The sequence below is a fragment of the Macrobrachium rosenbergii genome, chromosome 6 (genome assembly GCF_040412425.1).
Source record: "Macrobrachium rosenbergii isolate ZJJX-2024 chromosome 6, ASM4041242v1, whole genome shotgun sequence".
Lineage (NCBI taxonomy): Eukaryota > Metazoa > Arthropoda > Malacostraca > Decapoda > Palaemonidae > Macrobrachium > Macrobrachium rosenbergii.
The window spans coordinates 17,058,695-17,064,694 of NC_089746.1; the positions used below are offsets into that span (position 1 = coordinate 17,058,695).

The 6,000-nt window shown below is 28.6% G+C and overlaps 1 protein-coding gene across 1 annotated transcript in view; it reads right to left on the reverse strand.

Annotated features, from left to right (window-relative positions):
* Positions 1–6,000, reverse strand: part of LOC136839235 (Na(+)/H(+) exchanger beta-like) — a 157,815-nt gene that overhangs the window by 125,453 nt on the left and 26,362 nt on the right. The window contains exon 2 of the mRNA XM_067104986.1: positions 1,771–1,971. The gene's annotated coding sequence lies outside the window, so the exon portion shown is untranslated. The remainder of the gene's footprint in view (positions 1–1,770; positions 1,972–6,000) is intronic.

The following is a 6,000-nucleotide window of genomic DNA, read 5'->3' on the forward strand; positions in this document are numbered from 1 at the left end:
TGGTAATTGTGATAAATGAATACGTACAAAAGTGATAATAATCATCATATATATATATATATATATATATATATATATATATGAAATTTTTATCACACCGTGATTTATATACAATTGAAATACAAATGTCGCTTAATATCATTATTCTATAGTATCTCCGATGGAGAATTATCATTTATATATGATAAATAAATAAGTACCACCGGACGCGAACCCCGTGGTATTATTCATTTATATTATATAAATATAATTCTCCATCGGAGATACTAGGTATAATTTGATATTATTTGTATTCATAATATATATATATATATATATATATATATATATATATATATATATATATATATATATATATATATATATATATATATATATATATATGTGTGTGTGTGTGTGTGTGTGTGTATGTGTGTGTGTGTGTTCAAACTGAATAGCTGCTATATTTTTCTTTTTATTTTATTTAATAATTCAGATTGTAAATTTATAATATAACCAAGTTCTCTTTAAAATAAAAACTGTCTGCGTATTTTTCATTATGTATATGTTCATATATACATATGTTCATATACCTATACCTATAAGTTTCTTTTATTGTTTATATGTTCATATTGAACAAATGTTCATATACAGTATATATATATATATATATATATATATATATATATATATATATATATATATATATATATATATATATATATATATATATATATATATATATATATATATATATATATATATAGTAAAAATAAACTAAGATTCTTTGTTTTAAAGAAAATGTTGTTGTGTTACTATAAATCTACGACCAGAGTCATTATAAGGACTATAATTTTATTCTATCTAAAGGAATACCTTGCAGTTTCACCTGTAATAAAGGATAATCATCAAATCACATGATTACCATGAAAAATTAAGTCTTATGAACCATTAACTTCTTCACTAAAGTACACGTATCGGTCACTTACGTACAAACAACAAAGGTAAAAAAAAAATACGTCAATTTCCGCAGGTCCGACATTAATATCGAAGGTTTTTCACTGAAAAAACAATTTAATCACGAAAAAAGTAAAAATTTAATCACGAAAAACAATTTAATCACGAAAAAAGTAAAAATTTAATCACGAAAAAAGTACTTCTCAAAATTAAATCTATACAAAGTCGACTCGAAAATGCAATATTATGAATTCCCTGCATGATAAATTGTGACCGAATGTTTACTTAATTGCAATATTCGATCAGAAATAAGTGATCGACAACTTGTAGGAAGGTTTCGCAAACGCCTGTGCAAATAATTATGTCTAAGGCTGGAGTGTTTTCTTTTCTTTAAGTTGTCTTAAGAAAAGGATTTTGTTGACTTTCGTGTCCATTAGTTAATGTGATTACGTAATTAATTTTCGTGTGAATCAAATGTTTCATTTTGTATACATTATATATGAATACGTTTGCTGTCACAAGTATATATTACACATGGATATATTGCTAACTGTCACACGCATATGTTATACCTGGATACATTAGCTAGTTGTCACATTATGTATACACTGTACATGGATACAGTAGTTACTTGTCACATGTATATATCATACACGGATACATTAGCTAGCTGTTATATGTATACGTTATTTACGGACACATTAGCTTATTTTCAACTCTATGCATTATACATGAATACATTACCTAGCTGCCACATGAATACATTAGCCACAAGTCAAATATATACATTATACATTACCTATCTATACACATAAAAAATACATCTGCACTTACTTTTATAAGACGACGTATGCCACCCTAGGTATACAATAAGACTGGTATCCTTTCAACCCTCACACAAAATTTGCAAGCTGGAGTAAGGGACATGGATAGTATGCTCCTGCGGTGGTGCGTGTTTGTAGTGAGAATGAGAGAAAAGAGGACTTTCGTGGCTGCCTTGTGTCCCGCTGAAGTTGCTTTTCGAGCTAGTGCTTCCTGGAATAGGAAAATATAGGTCGAGTTACCAGCTGACAGTGAGAGAGAGCATAAGAAAATAGTTAATGAAAAATCAGTAAATATGAAATATAAGAATGAGGTAGAATTACTGAGAATATTCAAGTGATGATTAAGTAGATTATAAAATGATAAGGGAAATATTTTAGGGAACAGATCATAGACAGAAAAATAGAAAGAAATACAAAAAATAAAATGTAAAAGCAAAAATTGAAAATCAAATAGGAGGGAATTGAACACTTAAAAAGCAAACGGGAGGAAATTAAATTAAATGAAAAGAGAATACACGGATAACAAGAGGCAAAAAGAGGAATATGGAATTAAGAATAAGCTTGATAACAGTAATACGAAGTATTCAGAAAAAAGAAAGGAACACTGGTCCATATCAACCAAATGAGGGGAGATGAAACAAGGTCAGAGTTGAACAAGATACTACTGTAGTTGCATATTTATGAGATTCAAAGTATATTGAAAAGGTCACATTTTGCAATAAAATTAAATTCCTATCTCTCCTCAAAATTTTTTTACTGTTTCTTAATCATAAGACCTATCTTTGGTGTGTGTGTGTGTGTCTCATTTATATATATATATATTAACAATGGTATTTTATCGTTTCAAATTCTCTTGCTCTTGTCCCATACGCATAATTTGTTAAGTTTGATATTCACTCAAATTCTCGTCTTCTGCTTATACACACATCCACACACACACACACACACACACACACACACACACACATACACACACACACATATATATATATATATATATATATATATATATATATATATATATATATATATATATATATATATATATATATATATATATATACATGTGTGTGTATGTAAGTGTGTGTGAATGTGAGTGAATATTAAAAGACGAAAATTATGTGTATGAGAAGACTGCAAGAGAATTTAAAACCATAAAACTGCAAGGTTTATTAAAAAATACAAATTAAAACAATAAAACCATTTCTAGTAGGATTAAAAAAGTATGACTTTGATTAAAAAATGGGTAAAATAAATTTCTTCATTTTTTTATTACTGAACAGACTATATATTACCTACTTTCAACACAAACTTCAGGAAGCAACACTTTTTTTTATTTGAAAAACACACATCAAGAAAACATTAATATGACCTAGAATTAATAGAATGTTTGAAATAAATTTATCAATTTTTTAACACTGAGAATATGAGAAGAAAAACTAAATTTTCAAAAAACTCACGAAAGCAGGCATCAAGAAAACACATTACCCAAACCTGATCAAAACAAACAAAGCGAAAGATAGAAATATAAAAACAACGACAATTCCTCGCCTATTATGAAGAAAAAAAGTAGGCCGCCAGAAAAAAAAAAGTAATTCCAGTAAAAAAAAATGACATAGATTTAGGACATAACAGTGGAACCGAAATGACTGGGTAATAACATACAAAAAAAAAAAAAACCGTAACCCATTTGCTGTGCAGACAAAGGTTAAGCCACCTGAAGAAAATAGCGGCTATAAAAATGTTGCCAAAAATGGTGTCAGTCTTATATAAATAAAAATTTAGATTTCTTAGGTCTCTGTTGAAACAGTGGTGTCAGTCTTATATTCCCTGGCAGGTCAATAGAAAATTTAGGTCGTCTTTTCTATTTCTTAGGTCTCTGTTGAAACAGTGTGGAAATAATTTATATATATATATATATATATATATATATATATATATATATATATATATATATATATATATATATATATATATATATAATATATGTGTGTGTATATATATATATATATATAATCATAATAAATGTCGTTTAATATCAGTTCACGCTACTTCGGGAATATCCCCGGTGGGTTATAATTCTCCATCGGGGATATTCCCGAAGAAGCGTGAATTGGATATCAAACGACATTTGTAGCTTCATGATTGTATATAAATCACGGTGTGATAAAAATTTCATATATACATACACACATATATATACATATATGTATATGTATATATATACACATATATATATTATATATATATATATATATATATATATATATATATACATATATATACACATTATACTGTACATATACATAAATATATATACAATATATTTATGTATATATAAATATAATGTATGTATGTATGTATGTATGTATGTATGTATGTATGTATGTATGTATGTATGTATGTCATCAACATGATTCCTGCACCCTTAATTCAGCAAGTCGAATAAAAGACTACTAAAAATATTTATAAATAAACAAATAAATAAAAACAATTAAAATAATATAACATCAAATCGTACACACACTTAATCTTGCTACCTATGCAAATTCCACATACTAAGATCAACAATAAATAATGACGTCACGGCGTTCAGCTGAGTAAGCATTCCAAGATTCTCCATTTAAGCGAATCACCAACGTCATACAGGATACTGAATTTATGAATCAGCAGTCGCTTTGTAATGGTCGCATTTTTATGACCATACGAGGTGGTTACCAAGCACTGGCATAAGGAGATTTAATGAGGCTAAATGTGATTACTAATCTTGAATAATAGGTTGCAAAGTTAATTACAAAATGGGGACACAGTCACTAATGGGGTATTATTATTATTATTATTATTATTATTATTATTATTATTATTATTATTATTATTATTATTATTATTATTATTATCATTATTATTAGCAGGTATATCACCTAGATATAGATAAGATATACCTACTTTTAGGGGATTTGAACAGCTGACCAAAGATCTACAAGACGTTATTATTATTATTATTATTATTATTATTATTATTATTATTATTATTATTATTATTATTATTATTATTATTATTACGTGAAGATACAGAAAAATTAAGATATGTGGCTTGTAAATTCTATATCATTATGAGCATTCTCCTTCTTGGCTTAATCCCTAGTAGGGATCGCTGTTTTCAATGAGCCTTCTCCAGCTGTTTCTATCTTGAACGACACATTATTATTATTATTATTATTATTATTATTATTATTATTATTATTATTATTATTATTATTATTATTATCCTTTCAAATCTAGAGTGCATCATCGACGTATTTCGTTTATAACAAAAGAAATCCTAAAAATATAATTAAATTAAATTATTCGATCCCAGAAAATCATTAAATCTTCAAAATCATTCGTCCAGATTCACCCAAATCCATGCATCCATTCTCGAGACATTATATTATGATGAAAAACAGAAACAAAATGGAACACGCCAATTTACCAGAGACATTTTATTACCGTTATTGAAATTTTTTAAATATATAGTAGAATACGCCAATTTACTAACAACAAGAATTCTAATGATCCCCCTTTTGATGCGCGCGCACACACACACACACACGCCAATTTCAAAAATAATTTTGAAACAGCGTGCGAACGATTGCGTTACGTAACGAATGACGTCATCCAGTCAAATAGTTGTCAATTGTCACACGCAAAATGATAGAAAAACACGCAATGATAAGACAAGCAATCAGAAATCCACAAAGATTTCTCACAAGATTGAGGGGGTTTCCAGAGTGAGAGAGAGAGAGAGAGAGAGAGAGAGAGAGAGAGAGAGAGAGAGAGAGAGAGAGAGAGAATGGTTACCGAACTTAACAACCAAAACATCCCATCCATATATTCCCTTCAAAGGTGTAAACCGAAGACCACACCTTTTCAAGAGTTACCTGAGAGTTCGCTCACCTGAGCAATGATTACGTAATGGGTGTTTTCGCTCGCAGTGGGCGTGACTAAATCATGGACAGTGTGCTCATGCCACCCACTCGCTCAGTCTCCCAACTTTCCTTTATATATTCAGGATCAGGATGTTATGATGAGAGAGAGAGAGATTTATGGAATTTACTTTTTTCTATATCTCCCAACTTTGCTTCAAATATTCAGGATGTTATGATGTGTGAGAGAGAGAGAGAGAGAGAGAGAGAGAGAGAGAGAGAGAGAGAGAGGGTAGATGGTTTATGGAACAGGAGTTTTTTTGGAGGAGTGTCTT